The 20,701-nt window shown below is 34.7% G+C and overlaps 1 non-coding gene across 1 annotated transcript; it reads right to left on the bottom strand.

The window, feature by feature from the left end:
* Positions 1–18,666: 18,666 nt before the first annotated feature.
* Positions 18,667–18,829, bottom strand: LOC129063590 (U1 spliceosomal RNA). The gene has a single exon (XR_008528375.1). It is a non-coding gene; the product is annotated as a U1 spliceosomal RNA (small nuclear RNA).
* Positions 18,830–20,701: the final 1,872 nt, after the last annotated feature.

The raw sequence follows: 20,701 nt of genomic DNA, 5'->3' as shown, positions 1-20,701 counted from the left end.
TACATTCTTCTCTGAGTGGTCTTCCCTAATTCTTCAATTGCTTCCCTTCCAAGTCTCAGCCTCCTCTTGATTTCTTGGCTGCAGTCGCTTTTTGATTTTGTGACTGAACCAAGATAAGTAAAATCTTTGACAACTTTGAAATGTCCACTGTCTGTGTTTAAGTTGTGTATTTCTTCTGTAGTCATGACTTTTGTCTTCTTACTCAAATGCAGTCCTGCTCCGGTACTTTCACTTTCATCAGAAGTCATTTCAAACCATTGCTGCTTTCTGCCAGTAAGATGGTAGTACCTGCATATTTTAAATTATAGGATCTTCCACCAATTTTCACAACTCATTCCTGTAAATATAGCCCAGGTTTTCCTTTAATATATAACACGTACTGATTAAACAAATAGGGGAATGAAACAGGCCCTTGTCTGACACCTTTATCTGTAAGAAACTGTTCTGTCCCTCCATAGTCTGGTCCTGACAGCGGCTTCCTGTCCTCAATGCAGGTTACATGTCAGGTTACAAGGGCTGAGGTACACCCAGTTCCTTCAGAGCAACCCATAGCTTTTCATACCCACACAAAGGCTTTACTGTAGTTTATAAAATATAGAGTGACCCTTTATTATTATATATAGGTAAAATTAGTGCAGGCGAAGTTCATAACGAAAAATAAAAATCATTTTTTTAAAAAGCATATTTCAGAAACATACATCTTTAAAGAATCATATTATAAATGTATTTATTACGGAAGGATTATGGGGCACTTTCTTATGAATTTGGAGCAGATTGGAACATTTGATGGCTTTTCTTTTGCTACCTGCTACTCAGAGATTTGGGGCCGGCCCCCTGCCTGTAGTTTCTCTCCCAAGGTGGATGATGCTCTTTGGTGACAGAATTCCGGGGGACCTGTTGTTATAGTTTGCCCATGATATTTTAAAATATATATGTTCTGTTTTTTATGCATATAACTTGTCAAAAACGTCCTGTGCTAAAGAGTACTTTGGCAAAAATGTATATTCTTGTCTCATGCCTTGTCTATAGGGTTCTCCTGTTGAAGCTGGCTCAGACGGAGACACTGGGTATTTATTTTTCCTAAGGGAAAAAAAGTAGATCTATAGAATGCAATTGCTTCAATAGTGATAAGTGTTACATTTATTTCCATATACTGCAGCATACACTATAATCTTATAAAATAAAATAAAGCTTTAATGACATGTCAATAAATTTTAGTTTACTAAAACTTGAAAAACACTTGGAAAAGATAATTTTAAGCAATAATTTTTTTTGTATTCAGTGCAATTGAAAAGGCGTCAGCCAAGTCAATTTTTATCTCCACTTAATAATTACTATAATTAACTAAAATACAAACTACAAAGACATTAAATTAATATATTGGGAAGAATGAGAAAGAAGTTTCTAAGACTTATGGTCATTTTCATAATCTAGCCACACCTCCAAACTCTTAAGAGAGTAAGTGTATAACGCAGCCAAGTTAAAGATCTGTTATATTTGAAAGGTATTAATTAAATTACAGCAGAAGGAAAATATATAAACCATGATATTTGTACTGGTTTACATTTGTGATTATATAAACTGAAACAGAAAGGTATTTTTTTAATTTGCTTAGTTTGTTTTATTGTTGTTTCCTTTAAATCTAGATAGATTTAATTATACATTTAAAATAAAATATTTAGTAACATGCAATTTTGTTTGATATGTAACACGCTTTGCCTTGGAAAATATTTTTAAAAGCATAGGGAAGAGTCATTGCTTTTGACTGAATTGTTTAATCTATTTACATTAAGTGCTATTATTTATACGATTAGATCTACATTTGCTATTTACAAAAATGTGCGTTTTTTTTTTCTCCTCTGCACTTCTTTTTTCTGCTTTCTGTTGTATTAATTGTATATTTTCTCAGGTGACATTGTAATTCAATTAAGAATTTTCACTTTATTTTTCTGAGTTTTATTATTGATTGTTCTAAGGCTTACTATATGCATCTTAGCTATCAGAATCTACCTCAGAATTATACTAACTTAATTCCTGATATAGAAAATGATATTTCTAGGTAGCTCTATTTCTTCTTCTGGTTTTGGGGTGCTTTTAGTCTTGTGTATTGTATTCATTTATTTTACAAATGCAACCACAGATTGTTATAATTACTATTTTATAAAAATTTATGTTTTTATAAAGAAGCTAAGAGGGCCCTGGCTGGCATGGCTAAGTGGACTGAGCACCAGACTGTGAAGCAAAGAGTCGCTGGTTCGATTCCCAGTCAGGCCACATGCCTGGATTGCAGGCCAGGTCCCCAGTAGGGGGTGCATGAGAGGCAAGCACACATTGACGTTTTCTCCCTCTCTTTTTCTCTCCCTCCCCCCTAAAAATAAATAAATAAAATCTTTTAAAAAAGAAGCTGAGAGAAAAAGTATATAAAGTTTGTTAATTTTTGTTTTAGTTATAATTTCTGACTTTTTTAATCTCTTCCTGTAGATTTGGTCATAAAGGCAGTTTACTTAGTGAGAGCTACGGGGTTCTTACAGCCTCTGCCCCAGGCAGAACCTTTGTGCTACTGCTTCTCAGCAACTGCTTTTCTTGAACTGACACCCCGGCTCTATGAATGGGATTCATGGTTGCAATAGCAGTCCCTGATCTCCGTTTGCCTCTCGTGGTAATGGAAGCTCTGCCCTAAATATGAGGTGGTGCCTGGGTGATTAGGGCAGAGAATTCTCAACCTGACATATCTTTTCATCATTGTGTTTAGACAGTTAATTCAATACAATTTTCAATATCTTTAAATTTAGGTCTGGCATTTTTTGTTTGTCTCATTACCCTCATTTTTCTTTTTTTTCTTTTTTTAATCTTTCTGAACTGTTTGAATATTTATCAGTTCATTTAAATTTATCTCATCATTTTTTCTTATCTTTTTTCATAGTTCTTCCAGTGATTGTCCAAAGGGGTTACGATTATATACTTGTCTTTTCACATCCTACTTAGAAACAATATTTTATTTCATCCAGTAGAGATAGAAACTTTAGCACAATACCTATTCCTTTAATCTCTCTTTTTATGTTGTACTTGCCATATATAAGCCCTACATACATTGAAATTCCATTAGATAATGTAATTTTTCATTCAACCATCAAATCTGTTTTACAAAACTCAAATGCAGATGAGTAATCTATATTACTTGCCCAGGTCCTTACTATTTCTGCTGTTGCTCTTCATTCCTAAGGATACAAGTTTACTTCTGTCTGAAAACCCTCTGTTAATGAAGTCAGTTGCAACATTTCTCTTAGTTTCATTTTATCTCAAGGTATGTTTATTTTTCCTTCCTTCTTAACAGGTATTTTCACTAGGTACAGAATTCTAAGCTAAAAGTTTTTTTTTTTTTTTTTCATCCAGCACTTTAACGTTTTTCTTTTTTTCCTTTTATTGAATTTATTGGGGTTACATTGGTTAAAAAAATATACAAGCCTCAGGTGCACAATTCCACAACCATCATCTCTACACTGTGTTGTGTGTTCACCACCCCAAGCCGAGTCTCCTCCCATCACCATTTATCCCTCCTATACCCCTCCCCATCTGCCCCCAACCCCCATCTGCCCCCAACCCCCATCTGCCATGGCATGGACAGACCTGGAGGACATTTTACTAAGTGAAATAAGCCAGTCAGAGAAAGACAAGTACCGTGTGATTTCACTCATATGTGAAATCTAATGAACAAAAAGAACTATCAGGCAGAACAGAGGCAGGCCCATAGACAGGAGGCCGACAACTGTCACTTCGGAGATGGGGGTGAAGGGATTGAGGAAAAATGAGAGGGAAAAAACTCATGAACATGAATAATAGTCTGGGTTCTTTCAGTAATACAGTCTTCATCATTTCTGAAGTAAAATTTATCAACCTTCAAATTATTATTTTCCAACAATCAATGCAATATTATTTTTGGCTGCTTTCAACTTTGTTCTTTGTCTCTAATTTGCAGCACTTTTATTATGACTGATGCGAATACAGATTTCTTTGGGTTTACTGTGTTTGGGGTTGATGAGTTTCTTGACTCTAGTTTATGTCTTTCATAAAATTGTTGATGCAGTCAGCCGATATTTATTCAAATATTTTTCCTGCAATAAACTGCTTCTTCACTCTTTCTAGGGTAATTTCATATTGTTCAATATATTCTTTAGGTTCTGTGCATTTTTTAAATGTGTTTTGTATCTGAAATTTAGATTAACTTCTATCAATCGATCTTTAATTTACTTTTTCCTCTGTCATACTTGTTTTGCTATTAAGCACATCCAGTGGGGTTTTACGTAGGAGTTGTTATTTTTAAGTTATAAAAGTTTTCATTTCAGTCTTTATATATATTCTGTTTATTGTCTGAGTTTGTCTAGCTTTTGATTCATTTTGAATAATCACTTTAAATTATTGTTATAATTTTTATTAGCTGCTTCATAGTCTTTGTTCAATAATCCCAACATCTGAGTCATGTCGTTGGCATACAGATTTTTGTATCATAATTCTGTTAATAATTTCCTTGTTTTTGTTCATGGAGTACTATTGAATGCTTCTTGGACATCTTGAACTTTGAGTTTTGAGACTTTTACATCTCCTAAAACCCATAGATAATGTTTATATATATATTTTAGCAGACAAAACCTTGACATATACAAGTTCTACCCAGCCATCTCTGGATTTTGTTTTCAACATATTTTTTGTTTTCTATTTCCAGAATATGCTACACACTGGAATAGTCAAGGAACTGGATTGCTGTTTGTCTCTTAGTTTAGTTCTCGAGGTCTTTTGCTTACTTTTTAGGACAGATTCACGTACGCATGTCTTGGTGTGGGTGTGTGTGCTGTGTGTATAGGGGCACTAATCTCAGGAGTTGATAAATATGTTCACCGTTTTTTTTTTTTCTCAAATTCTTTCCTTTCTGTGATATCCATGCTACCACTCAGTTCCTAGAAAGTACCTTTACAGTCCCCGAGCAAGAATGCTGACACTGTAGTTACCCTGTACTACTGCCCATTTTCTGTCACTGTACCTGCATCCAGGGCCAAATGTCAGTTGGATGGGAAGAGGACAGACCATCAGAGATTTGCCCCCCATACAAGGGTCTATAGCTTCTCCATTCAGAGAGGAAGGTTTAGTGCCCCCAGAGCTGTAGAAGGGCCCTGGGTGCCTGTGGCCTTGATGTTGCATCCAGGAAACCTCTTTCTCAGCAGGCTTGAACTAGAGAGCAACTCCTGGAGTGCTGTCTGCATGTGCCTGCACCCCTATCCAAGTAGGGACCCATTGATTCAAGCCAAGGGATCCTGGAGGAAAAAAAATGCATAAGTGACATCATCTTTGGTTCAATGTTACATCTAATTCTTGCCTTTTCCCAAAGACTTCCTGCTACTATTTACTTTATGGAGTTCACATATTTACCATGCATTCTGCTTAGGATTTTTAGCTTCATCGAGTGGACTTACAGCATGGAATAGGCTTGTTTCACCTCACCTAAAACCAGAATACTATTGATAATATGTTATGAAGTATTAAATAATATTAATATTAAAAATGTCTTGGTAATTTGCTAATATAATATAGTTAGACACGTTATTTTTGTTAATCACAAATTTGAAATTCCTGGTAAATAGGTTATCCTCAAGGTAACATAAGTAAAGGCACCTTAATAATTTATACCATTATCTTACTAGGGGAGCACTGTGACTTTTGCTTTGATATTTTTATGTTCATTTAAAGGAAAACTATCATACTTCACATTTTCACTTTGTTGACTGTCTCTGAAAATAATGGGAAGTGTCATGTTCAGATGTTATTTATACATATGAACAAAATCAGAGCAGAATAAAGTTTGGAAATACCTCCCTTACTTCTTAGACCATGTCTTTCAAATGTCGTTGTCCTGAGTTTCTATAAAGTCTGGTCAGCAAATATTTATTGATTTAAGTTCTAGATATCTGCTTAGATTATCTAATTGAAAATGAGTCTTTTTTTGTTATCTGTTGCCAATCATGGAAATTAATTTCAAAAAACAGATTATAATCTTTGCTCTCCATTTAATAATAATATTTTTTAAAACATGTTTTGATTTCTTCCTAGGATAAAAGATAAAAGTACTTGGGATCAGAGTCAACCTTTCCTTTAACACAATGTTATAAAGATAATGTTATAAATGTTATAAAGTATTAAATGCAGACTTCATAAAAGGCCCATTGTACCAGAATGCAGAGCATAATAAGACATAACTTGAATCTGAACCATTTTTTTAAAGCTGTTATTTTTTAATATACAAATTATTTATGAAAAAGAAGTTCCTATAAGGATCTGAGTTGGAGCAGCAGTGAGTGGTTTTAGACACACATTTGATGTGAAAAAAAAACACACACCACCACTTTATTACATATTGCCTAAAGAAATGCAACTTATGGTTTCAATGGCTTTAAGTTAAAAATTGAACCAGGCATGAAAAATTAGACTAAATTTACAAAGAATTAATGGAAAACCAAATTAATATAGTCCCAAAGCCATTATTTCGGCTAGACTTTTACATTATTTTGTGCTGTGTCAACAATGTGGATGATTGTAATTATCCACAAATTCCAAGATGCAAAAGAATCCATCACACATATTCCACACTATCTGTGATGCCAAAATTCAATGTAGAAATACTCTGTGAGCTCAAGGAAAAAATCCACTTTAATATTCAATATATAATCTCTTTGTGACAGACCTTGTGAAAAGAACAGCTTGTACACCAAATGAGAAGAGTGGCTTGCTTCAGTTAGGGGCATTATTTTAGAGTGTTTTGGCAAGCTGCCTGTTGGGACTGTATGTGTGTGTGTGCACACACTTAGAAAATCAGGAAAAGAGAGTCTTTTAATGATAGAAATCCAATGTTCTTCCTTGCTGGGTGACTGTCTGTGTGATCTAGGCTACTTCACCAGCCAACGGTCAATTAACACTAATTTGGAAAGTAGCTCTTATTGTAGCTGAAACAGTCTATACTGTGTGCAGTAATAACCTAGAACACACTTCTGGTGACTAAGGCAAAGTCAAAACCCAAGCCTGTATTAGGACAGTTCTGAAAATGAGACATCTCACATTACCAGAGACATTTTCTTTTTGGATGAATGCTGGAGTGTTTTTAATTATGACTCATCATTTTATCTCCTTGTGTTATCTTCTCTTGAGTATCAAGTAAGTATTTATATGGTACATTTACTATTGTTTTGACTATCCAGTTCTTCCTTGGTAGGATAATCTAGGGTTTGGGTTTTACCTGTGGGATTTTAGCATACTTTCTGAATTTTAAGCAATTTAAGCTATATAGTGACATAGCATTCTGAAATTTGATTTCTCCCTAAAAGACATGTCTGTTCCTTTGAAATGTGTTATATACGCATGTTCTTGTTACAAGAAAATCTTTTGAGTGTTAGAATCTAATTTAAAATAAAAATGTGTTTTAGGACTAATTGGGTTACATTTAAAATAAATCTATTTACAAGAGAATCTATACAGAGAGAAATTTGGTGTGTGCATGTGTGTGAATGTAATAAATTACTTACTTAGAAAATGTAATACTTATGTTTGGTTGAAATTGCTTACTCCATCCTAAGAGTTATCATTGTATTCCCAATCATTTATTTATATATAGCTTTCATGTTAAGATAAGCATAAATCCTAGTGGCAGTCAAGTATATACTTTTGTTCTTGGTGTATATATAATTGTTCATACTTATTTCAAGACTGTTTCTAAATAGCATTTTTTGTTGTTAGCTAACATTTTATGTTATAGATCCAGTCTGTTAGTTTTTTTTCTTTTTTTTTCCTACTACTAAAGTGCTTCTTTTGCTGATTTGAGCTTTTTATAAGGCTTTTATATAAGGCTTTGTTGTAAAGCCTTATAATGATTTACCATCTTTACTCCATCATTCCACTGGCTCATTTTCGTACACTGTTGAAGTGATTTTATGTGTAAGCACTGAGACCAGCATCTGTGAAAGCATGCCCTTCCATCTCTAGTTGAAACTCAGTGTGCCAACCTAAGGACTAATGTAACTGTAGTAAAATTTCTATCCAAATATCAAAATTATAGGTCATCAAAACAAGTTGCACAAGATTCTATCCAGATGGGTCTGTGTCAAAATATTTAACTGGAATGTACGAATAAAATGACTCATGTTTTTTCTAAAATTTTGACTATTTTTCAAAATGACTAAATTATTGGCTAAACAATATATTACATCAGACTTAAATATATGATATACACATATGCATATCATTTCTTACATTCCTTCATATTGAGATAATCTAATCACATGAATAGGAGTTAATGCTATAACTATAGCCATGAAATAAAGCTGTATGATATATTATGTGGTTACATATATATGGGCATTAAACTACTGGATTTGATAGGATTATCAGTGTTGAAGTACATGGTAAATTACATCATTTCTATTAACTAGTTTTGAAAATAAGCGTTTAAAATTAGGTCTCATTTTAGATATGAAGTCATGGAGAATCCTTTTTTTTTAAACAGGCAGAAAATCCTGACTTAAGAAACAATAAAAACAACAAACAAAAACCAAAAAAAACCCCAACTCCCCCCACCCCCCCCCCAAAAAAAACATTACTTCGATGGTGGATCAAATGCACAGCAAACTGTAGAATTTTTAAATTTTATTTCATTGATTATGCCATTACAGCTGTCCTGATATTTTACCCTCTTTGCCCCCCCCAGCAGCACCCCCACTCCCTCAGGCAATCCCCCCACCATTGTTCATTTCAGTGGGTCATGTGTGTAAATGCCTTGGCTGCTCCCTTTCCTGTATTGTACTTTATGTCCCTATGGCTATGCTGTAACTACAGTACCTATTTGCAATTTTTTTTTTTTACTGTCTCATTTTTATTTATTTTTACTCTGTGAATTATTTTTTAAAAAGTTTTAATTAGGTATATTTAATTGATTATGCTATTACAATTGTCCCATTTGATTTTCCCTTTGCCCCCCTCCACCTAGTAGCCCCATTCCCTCCTGCAATCCCCCCATACTACTCGACCTTCGCCAGTCTACTTTGTACCTACCAATTACGCTTCTTATTCCCTGTATTTTTTCCCCCGTTCTTCCCTTTTCTCCTTCCTACTGATAACCCTCCATGTGATCTCCATTTCTATGATTCTTTTCCTGTCCTAGTTGTTTGCTTAGTTTGGTTTGTTTTTGTTTTTTGTCTTAGGTTCAGTTGTTGATGGTTGTGAGTTTGTTGTCATTTTACTGTTCATAGTTTTGATCTTCTTTTTCTTAGATAAGTCCCTATAACATTTACCACAATAAGGGCTTGGTGATAATGAACTCCCTTAGCTTTATCTTATCTGGGAAGCACTTTATCTGCCCTTCCATTTAAATGATAATTTTGCTGGATAGAATAATCTTGGTTGTAGGTCCTTGCTTTTCATCACTTTGAATACTTCTTGATAGTCCCTTCTTGCCTGCAAAGTTCTTTTGAGAAATCAGCTGATAGTCTTATGGGAACTCCTTTTTAGGTGGCTTTATGCTTTCTCTAGCTGCTTTTAAGATTCTCTGTTTGTCTTTAACCTTTGTCATATTATTTATAATGTGTCTTGGTGTATTCCTCTTTGAGTCCAACTTGTGGATTCTTTGTGCTCCCTGGACTTGTATGTCTATTTCTTTTGGGGAAGTTTTCCTTCATTATTTGTTCAAATAAGTTTTCAATCTCTTGCTCTTTCTCTTCTCTCTCTGGCACCCCTATGATTCAGATGTTGGTATGTTTAAGATTGTCTCAGAGGTTCCTAAGCCTCTCCTCACTTTTCTGAATTTTTGTTTCTTCTTTCTGTTTTGGGTGAATGTTTATTTCTTCCTTCTGTTCCAAATTGTTGATTTGAATCCTGGCTTCCTTCCCTTCACTGTTGGTTTCTTGTATATTTTTCTTTATTTTACTTTGTATAACCTTCACTTTTTCCTTTATTTTGTAGCCATACTCAATCATTTCTCTGAGCACCCTGATCATCAGTGTTTTAAACTCTGCATCTGATAGGTTAGCTATCTCCATGTCACTTAGTTCTTTTTCTAGAGTTTTGATCTGTTCTTTCATGTGAGCCATAGTTCTTTGTCTCCTCAATTTGGTAGCCTCCTTATATTTCTGTGTATTAGGCAGAGCTACTTTGACTCTACATGTTGGTGCAACTATTATGTTGTAAAGGGAGGAGCCTTAGGTATTCTAGAGAGTGGGGCAATCTTCACTGCTTTGTGGTGCTATATGTGGGGGAAGGGTCAGACAGGGAACAGTGCCACTTGCTTGGCTCTCACCCTGTTTTCTGTTATGTCCCCCACTTCCCATAAGCAGCTGGCGCTCTTCCAGCTACTGCCCTGGTGCTGATTCCCCGAGTGGGTGGGTTTGAGTACATTCTAACACTCTAAGGGCCTTTTAAACAGACTCTCCTGAGAAACTGGCAGTTTCTTCCACTGCCACAACCCTCACTGATTTTTACAGGCAAAGGTTATGAGGCCTTATTTCCCAGGGCTGGAACCCTGGGCTCTGTGATCTGGCCTGGGGCTGGGATTGCTTGTTTCCCAGTTGTCCCTCCTGATTTTTATCTGCCTCATGTGAATGTGGAACCACCCATGAAACCACTGCCTCGCTGGGCATCCTCTCCACACAGCTGCCTATCTGTGTCTCTCCTACTCATCTGGATGAATGTTTCTTCTTTAATTCCTTGGGTGTCATACTTCCATACAGTTCAACTTTATGGCAGTTGTTGTTTTTTGGTTTTAGACTGGTTGTTATCCTTCTTATGCTTGTATAAGGAGGTGAAGCATGCCTACCTATGCCTCCATCTTGGCCAGAAGTCTGTAGCATTTTTTTTAAAGCTTAATATTTCACTGTAACTCAAAAGTCCTAAGTTTATTGGAAAATAATGAGGCATTATTTACAAACAAAAACCAATAACTGGCACGCTTCTTATGCCCCTTACTCTTTATTTCCTCTAAGTTTGCTTGATATACTGAGATTCCTTTGCATTGCTTCAGAATTTCTGAAAGTATGACAGAGACTCTGGCTCATATTTTATATGTCTTTTGGGACTGGCTGAATTTGAAATCATGTGGAGCTATTCTTAAATACAGTTGTTCATATATTTAAGTACTTATGTATATAAGATCTTGTGGCAAAACTTCAATACTACTGTGCCAATGGCATATATTTTTAGTATCTTCAAGCATGTCTTCATAAATCACAAGAAATCACATTGAGATAAATATTTTATATAGCAATTATTGTAAATATGTTATTGATAACTTTCTCTATTAGTATAAAATGAACTACCTGGATAATCAAAAGCAGGTAGTTTAACCATTTTCAATATAAAAAAATATTTATTTTAACTACCACTAGATCTTTGATTTTATAATTTAGAAGAGCTCAGTTTTACACAAGATATTTCCTTAATGTTTTGTGCAAATCAAAGATTGTTTTAACTTGAACTAAATGACTATGCATTATATTTTATGCTCCACAAACTACATTACAAAACTTAAACATATAAAACACACGGAAAATAGATTAATATGTTTTTAAGCCAGCTCCCCATCTTTCTTCATTTCTATGTATGACAAACTTTTCCTTGGTGCCAGATATGCTGGAAAGTCTCATTACTTGTGCCATGGGCCTTTTTTTTATACTTTCATGTAGTCCCCAAGCTGTGATAAAGCAACTACTATAAGTCAGTGTGTATATTTTTATCCAAGAATTGGAAAGACATTAATACAAGGGAAAGCCTCTATGTTTGAATTTTATAGAGGATATGACATATCAATTCCTGGATGCCTATTTTTACTTGTTAATCAAAGAAATGTGTGTTAGCTCATCTCTCATTTGACTATTTTGTAGTCTTTATTCTTTGGCATGTTGCCAAATGTGTCAAATTTGGGAAGATGTGTCAAATAATGGGGAGATGATGATACCATATATGACATCATTAAACAATATAACTACTCCAAATTTATTGTTTTCTGACCAGTAATGAGTGAACTATGCTCTGAATTTTCCACACAATTGCATTTTACAGACATATTTTTGCTGGCTTGAACCATGAAAGCCAGGTGCTATACCCTTTCATGCCATAGCATAGAGGATACAAAGGTGAGAGAATGGAAGTGCACCCAATGACCATCCTAATTTATAACATGGACTATAAAATCATTTTTTTCCCCCCAGAGAGAAAGTTGAAGAAAACAAAAGATAATCAGAAACACCAAAACTTATTCCAGATCAGTAAAGTTGTTTATTTGGCTGAGGAATTGAGGGCTATAGGAACAGAAGTTAGGAGGGTATTGGTATTGCCAACGGGGAAATGTTAAAGGGATTTTGCTGTTACTCCAGTTTAAGACATGAACCTTGAGTTGTGTATTCTTTCTTTGTTATCTTTGTTATGCTGTATTATCTTTGATTCTCAAGGCAGCCTTGTTATGGTGGTTAACTTACAAACTATAAGGCCAGGCTACTTACTTTTTGACTGTGGGTATAGTGTGCAACTTTCTCTGTGTTGGTTTTATCATCTGTAAAACTGAGATGAAAACTATAGTACATAATCCATGTTATAGTACCTAATCAATCAAATGTATAGGATATTTGAAATAGTGTCAGGAAGCTAGGAATCACTATATAACTAATTCTTATTATTTACATCTGAGCTTATTTTCTCTAATAGATATGCTACACTTGCTCATTACTTTTTTTTTTTTTTTTTTTTTAGAAGAGAACACAAAGCTTTGGGGTAAACTTTAAAATGACTTTTGAAGTATTTTGGAACCTACACTGCCACGCTTATATGTGTCAGATAGGAGATAACATATTGGAAGTTTTTTTTTAAATAGACTATCATAATCTTGAAAATACCTATAGTTATTTCTTAATTAATTTGTTTTATAAGATTTAGTTTTGAGTCATCAAAATAATACTTTCATGCTACTATTACTACTAATTAAAATTTAAAAAACTGTTGCAAAATCAGTGGTTGTTAACTATTTAGGAGTAAAATTCTGACAAAAGACATGGTTTCTTTAGAAAAAACTGAAAATATGCACCTATGTGTCTAAAGTTTTTTTTTGGTGAGTGTAATTTTTATTTATTTTATTTTATTTTTTCCATCACCATTTATTCTCCTTATATCCTCTTCCATCCCCACACCCTCATCACAATCACCACACTGTTGTCTGTGTCCATGAGTTCTTTCTCTCTCTTTCTCTCTCCCTTTCTCACTCTCTCTCTCTCTGCTTAGTCCCTCTAAATTTTAGATGTAATTTAGGGAGTTCACAAAACATCTTTGTACTTCAGGCTAAGAACCTCTGAATAAAAGACTATCTCATAAGATTTTTATATTCATAATATAAAATTGTTTGTTTCAGCCAAGTTCAACTCTTTAATTAAATAAGACCTGATTATAATTCCATTATAAAGATGCTCAAAACTATAGAACATATCATTTTTAAAATGTTTAATTGTAAGATCATTGATGGTTTTATTTTTTGGGTATAGTATCAGCTGTTTTAATGTTAACATATGAAGATCTGAATGAGAAGCTACTTAGATTTTTTTTTCCTGTTCTCTAAAGCCAAGAACAAGAAATAGCCCCCACACATTGATGCATCAGACAGATGAGCCAGGACTCCTGAATCCCTAGATCTAGCCATTAATTATATTCTGTGACATAGTCCTGGCTCCTTAGAGACCACCATGTTTCCCCAGTGACTTATTGGCATTTCTGTAAAAGGAAAAAAACTGGAGTAGGAAGACTGGGCAAGGAGGTGTTAGTCTTCTCTGTTTTCTCAATATAGTCAATTAAGTTCAGATGGCTTTCACAGAGTTGCAGAACTAACTGGATTCTTAAGGAAAAAAATCTACTGGGCTGCTTCCTAGGAAAAAAAAAAGAAGATCAGCAGTATCTGAGTAAATTGAGCAAACAAGCTAACAAATTTTCTGCTGTAATATAGTTAATGCCAATGCTTTCTAATCTCCAGTTATTTCTCAAGTCAAAATCACATTTCCCCAAATTAAAAACAATAAATGTGAGTTCATGACAATAAATCTAATTTTTTTTACACTAATTAAACCTCTTGCCATAGTACTGCATACTAATTTAGGTCATGTATACAGTACAATTATGCAACACTGAACATCAGTTACTGAAGACTTTGCAGAAATAGCAAAATTTTGTCACATTTCCAGTGAGCCAGAGTGTTCTCTCATAAGCAAAGTCTTCACACAGGCAGTAGAACATTTGGCACATGATTTGTCTGATATAACAAGCTATATCCAGAACTAAAATAAAAATCCTGAAATTTGATGCTGATTATGGGAGTGCAGCACAGTTAGGTTACCAGCATCTTCCTACTCAATGGAATTCTATTTCTAAACATGTAATATTCAATTTATATCTTTCCTATATGATTTAATAATATTACTAGTAGACTTTAGAATGATCATTCATAAGAAAATAATTTATCAAATATGTATCACTGATTATTATCCAAACTGCCAATTATATTATGTTTCTCAAAAACAGGAAGATACAAAGACATGACTAGAATTCAACTTCTTTTCTCTTCATTGAGAATTATTTGTCACATCAGGTAAATTGCCGCTTTCAAGAAGAGTTTCAATTTAATCATAATTGTATCCCTAACTAAGCTTACAGATTATATTATGTTGGTGGCTATTTTCCCTCCATCCATGTCATTAACTTAATTAATGGGTGGTGCATGTCACACAGTTCACGCTCACATTCTGAGATCAGTATTTTTTTTAAAAGCCTAATACTGGTTGAACCACTGCCTTTTTGTTTGTACTGTGAGTTAGTTGTAATTTCAGTAATGTTTTCAGATTTTAAAAAGAAAGAGAACCTTTTCCTACATGACAGTTATGTTTTTAATATACAAAAGAGAGAAGAGAGCAATGGATCTGGTTAAAGACTTCGATATTGGAGCAAGAATCCTACCCTCTTTGCTCTCCCTCCATCCCCTCCAAGTTCTTGAGGGGATGAAAATGACTAAGACAATCATCTTCTTCTTGTACTGTAACCTAAATTGACAGAAGCAGAGAATTTTTTCCCCAGTCACTTGTCTAAAAAGTAAGAGTCTTTGACTGTTGTGACAGAATAGCTTATAAGCTGCCATTCACTTTATCTCTCCTAAATGCTGTTTCCTGATGTTTTACATCTAATATATTCTTCAAAGTTTGCTCAGCAGCCTGACTCTGCACTCCAGAACTCACACTGAAACAGCTTATGCAGCAAGCAAACAGATTTCACCTATATATTAGAAAGAAGAAAAACCTAACTGTGTGTAGGCAGGAAGGAAAGCCACAAATTCTGTTTTCACTCATTTGCATATTACATTACCAGAAGTTTTACTCTTTTCAAATAATATGCAGATGGAAAATTAGGCAACATGCTGTGGTAATTACACTTAGGGCTGTTGTGGTGGCAGGAGAAAACAGTCAAAGGATTCATTTTCCTTCCAGGGTAATCATACTTTTCAAATCCATATGAATTATAGCCAGAGGATTACTTCTTATCTGGCTGTAACAAATGCTCTTTCCACCAGTCTTGGATGTAAAAAGAAACCACCTCATTGTACTAAAAAGTATTCCAAGGTCAGCTGCAGTTGCCCAGCTTTGAAACAGGCACTGCAGCTTGTGTTTTTATAGAGGATAGGTAGACCACAGACTGGGCTGTGCTTCCTGCTTTTAAACTTCCTATGTGAGCAATTTCTAAACGAGTCTGAGAGCGCTAAGGGTCAGCTCTTTATGGCCCTTCTGGTGGCACACATTTATTAGATTTGCGGAAAGGACAAGAAGGTACTCTGTTCTCTGGGATGGGGAAAAGGCTCTTAAGGAAATGGCAGAGGCATTCTTATAATTTATGACCTCTCCATCTTCCCAAAGGAAGTCTTCCTGAAAACCTAGCATGTCATCATATTACAATGATGAGTGAGGAAAAGGGACTGAATTAAGTTAAATCACCTGAGCCTTTAGCTTGAATCCCTGCCAGACATTTCCAGGTGATGGGACTATTCCAGACAGGCATACAGTCACAAAAACATCAAGTTCATCTTTCTGCCAGCCTGCCACACCTAAAAAGTGATATAAACCATGCTGAAATACTATATGCTTACATGTGTATATGCATATACCAGCATTTTTTCTAGCTCCAAACAACTGAGTGCATTTAAATGTGTACTTTCCAGTATTATGAAGGTGAGGAGCCTTGCAAGAGATGAATAAGAAAAACACTCAGTGGGGAAAGGAAAAAATAAGGACGATCAATGAGACCACATTTCATACCAGTTAGTGAATTATGAATGGGTATTAAAATGGTGCTAATTTTTTCAGGAGAGAAGCTTATAAAGAAATAGCTTAATTGCCATTTTAGATAACAAAAAAGTATAAAGTTAGAGTAATTTCCCCTGAGTGAGTTATATAATAAAATTGTGAACTTTGGCACATCCAACTGGATGATTACTTTTCATATTCGGTAAAAGAAATAAAGTAGGAGATGGAACTATTTTCCTCTAATGCTCTCTCAATATAGAAGCACACTTTATTAAATAATTTGTTTAATTTATTTTATCCCCATTGATTAAAAAATGCCAAAATGTCACCTTTTTATAGATCAACTCATCATATACATTTTTTATCTTTTTCTATCACCATTCCTTTATTACTAAAAATTATATTAACATCAAGTAACTTTTTATATTTATGCAGAAAATTTAATTGGTTAATTGTACCAAATTTTATTAGTAATCTTTTTTATTATTACTTAGCTCTTTCTTTCTTAAAAAATCTTTCATTAGAAGTGCATAATATAGGACTCAAAGGAGCAGACTCCTGAGAGAAATGCATAATACTAATTGATAAGAATAGGAAAGTAATGTGATGACTCCAAGAATAAGTAATGAATTCTTAAATAGGACATAAAAATTAGCCATAAAAAATAAGTGAGAATACATTAAAAATTAAGAATTTTAACTCACCAAAGCCATCATTAGAAAAGTGAAAAGGTAAGACATGAGGAGGAGAAAAATATTTGGAATTCATATGACCAAAGACACTGATAAGATTACACTTAAAAATTGATCAATCTAAAAAACAAAAAGAAAAGTCCAAAAGACAAATCACCTTGAATAGTCATTTCAAAAAAAGTATAACCTAATGGTCAATAAATGTTAGAAAAATATGTTCACCTTTATTGGTTATTATATAAATCGAAATTAAAACCACAGTTATACTGCAGTTGGAGGGTTGTGTACTGGTTAGGCACCAGCCCAGGGCAGTGCAAGTGGCTCTCTGCTCTCAGCAGGCATATTCGATGCAGGGTTGGGGCTGTGCTGGCTGCATCTTCCACACCCTCACCTACTCCTGGAGGTACTTCCTGCATTTTCTGACCTCCCTGTGGCTTCCCTTGCTACCTGCTCTACTGACCACATGGTCTTTATCTTCTACCTGCACCGCACTCCCCTATAACACAAGGCAGCCCCCTCAATGAATCAGGTCTGCCCTTGCTGCCTGAAGACAGCTTTTGTTTGGTGATGTGGACCACATCTGCAGAAGGGACCTTTATTGTCAAGGGCAGGTCCCCAACTGCTCCTGCCTGACCTATTCTGGTCATTCATCCTGACAAGCAATAAAAGAGGTCTCCTTGCTGGAAAATAAGACAAACAAATAAACAAACAAAAACAATAAAAGTATTTTTTAAAAAGAACATTGCACTGCTCAGCATCAGAATGGCTGAGAGAATAAGATATCGTGTTGGCAATGATGGGGAGAACATGGAACTCTCCCAAACCACTAGTAGGAGTGTGAGTTTTGCATCCATGTTGAAAGACCATTCAGCAATGTCTACGAAGTCTGAAATAAACATAATTACCGTGACCCAGATTTCTAATATAGACTCAGAAAAAATGTATACATTTTATTACCACAAATTGTGTACATGAAATCTGTAGCAGCATTGTTTGTACTAACCTCAACTGAAAACAAGCCAGTTTCTATCAACAGTAGAATTGTATTAAAAAACTGTGGCATATTCATACAATAGAATAGTATCCAGTAATAAAATTAAACTGTTGTTAAATACAACAACATAAACGGACCTTACCCACAAAATGTACATGAAAAGTCAAATAGAAAAAAATTGTGTCTCATGATAATTCTGCTAATATAAAGTTCCAAATAGAATTAATTAATAGTGCTGGAAATCTATAGTATTGGGGGAGGAAGTGGTATTAGTTATTAGGAGGCAGGAGAGGTACTCCGATAGAAGAAACTTTAAGTCAGAGTTCATCTACAAAGACTAGGCATGCTACACGTGACAAACTAAACCTCACCCTATGCATGTATCATGATTATCATATATTATTATTTATTTTTATTGAGATATAATTGACATACAATATTCTATTAGTTTTAGGTGCACATCACAGTGATTTGACATTTATATATGTACATTTTGAAATGATCCACACAATAAGTCCAGTTATCTTCTGTTACCATACAAAGTTATTACAGTATTATTGACTATATTCCCTATGCTATATATTAAACCCCATCACATTTGTTTTATGCCTGGTATTTTGTACTCTCTTTATGCCTGGGGAGAGCATCAATGCAGTCCCCACTACCACAAATTATGCAGTCAGGTTTCCCACACTTGGGGAAACCGCAGGGGTCCGCATGTCTGGATTGCAATGGATAAGCCTCGCCCTGGGAAAACCACCGTCACGATCATGGTATCGCCCCTGCCAGGTAAGTATGAAATTTTGCACTTCTTATCGCCCTCCTCTGTTTCACTCATCCTCCCTTGTCCATTCCCTGTCTAGTAAATACCAGCTTGTTTTCTGTATCTGAGTCTGATTTTCTTTTGTTTTTGGATTCCACATGTCAACACGTAAAATCACACGGCACCTGCCTTACTCTGACTGACTTATTTAACTTAGCATAATACCCTCTAGGTCCACCAATGTTATCACAAATGGCAATATTTTGTTTTTGTTTCTAGCTGAGTGATACTCCATTGTGAGTGTGTCTGGTAGAGTGGTGTCCAAAAAATATTGCTGATGAGCAATATTATGTGAAATATTATGGTGCAATTATAATGAACAATATCATGATGTGAAAGAGCTTACTGCCTATATATTCTTCTAGAAATTTTAGGGTTTTAAGTCTTACACTCAAATCTTTAATTTAGTTTAAATTTATTTTTTATATGGTATAAGATTTGGTCCCATTTCACTCTTTTGCATTTATGTGTTCAGTTTCTCAGCACCATTTATTTACTGAAGAGACTTTTCCCCGTTGTATATTTTTGTCTCCTCTGTCATGAATTAATTGACCATGGTTTATTTCTGGGTCCTCTATTCTATTCCATTGGTCTATGAGGGGGAACCCTCCCCAAAACAGAATTATATTCTGGAGGGTGGACCCCTTGTAGTACAGGCTTCCCCCACTAGGTGAGTGTTCTAGGAACCCAACTGTATTAGTGTACCAACTGGCATTGTTGCGAGAGGCTGTGTTCAGCTTCAGTGAATTTTTTTTTAAAGTCTCTTTCAACACGTTTGTCTACTTTATGATGGGTGATGTACGAGTGCACGGGCCCACACAGCACAGAGTATTCAGCAGTTTTTGAGCAAAAATGGCATGACCCCCATGCCACGCCCTCCCTGTTCACTCAATCTTGCCACAGGCAACTTTTTTTTTATTTCCCTGGATGAAAAATGTCCGCAAAGGGAAACATTTTGCTGATGTGGAAGAGGTAAAAGAAAGAATGGTAGAAGCACTGAAAGTTATCAAAATCAACAAGTTCAAAAACTGTTTTGAGCAGTGGAAAAACATCTTGTTATGGTGTAACAGGTGTATTGCATCAAATGAATCGTACTAAAAGGTGAATGAAGTTTAAACATGTACGAATGGATACACAATTTTTTAATAAATAAACTTCAGGGATTCCCCCCCCCCCCACGTGTCTATTTTTATACCAGTATGATACTGTTTTTATTACTATAGCTTTGAAGTATAGTTTGAAATCAAGGAGCAAGATGTTTCCACCTTCATTCTTCTTTCTCAAGATTACTTTAGCTATTCTAGGCCTTTTGTGATTCCATGCAAATTTTAGAATTCTTTGTCCTATTTCTGATTGGTATTTTGATGGAAATTACATTGAATCTCTTTACTGCTTTGTATCACATGGACATTTTAACAATAGTAATTCTTCAAATCTGTGAGCACAGTATACCTTTCCATTTGTTTGTATCATCTTCAGTTTCTTTTACCAATATCTTATAGTTATCAGAGTTCAGGGTTTTTCACCTGTACTCTAGGTTAACTGTAGGTTAAAATTATTTCTAGCCATTTTATTCTTTTTGATATAACTCTATAAGTGGGATCATTTTCTTCATTTCTCTTCTGATAGCTCATAATTAGTCTATAGAAATACAGCACATTTCTGTATATTATTTTGTATCCTGCAGCTTTACTGAATTCATTTAATAGTTCTAAGAGTTTTATTTTTGAAGTTTCCAGAGTTTTCTGTATATAGTATTATGTCATCTGCAAATAGTAAGAGTTACTTTTTTCTTTCCATTTTGGATGATTTTTAATTTATTTTCCTTGTCTAATATTGTGTCTAG

Source organism: Pteronotus mesoamericanus, unplaced genomic scaffold (assembly GCF_021234165.1).
Source record: "Pteronotus mesoamericanus isolate MK-2021 breed Mesoamerican mustached bat unplaced genomic scaffold, CSHL_Meso_final scaffold_85, whole genome shotgun sequence".
NCBI classification, from domain to species: Eukaryota; Metazoa; Chordata; class Mammalia; order Chiroptera; family Mormoopidae; genus Pteronotus; species Pteronotus mesoamericanus.
Note: the sequence above shows the minus strand (reverse complement) of the source record. Positions and strands in the feature narration are given on the sequence as shown.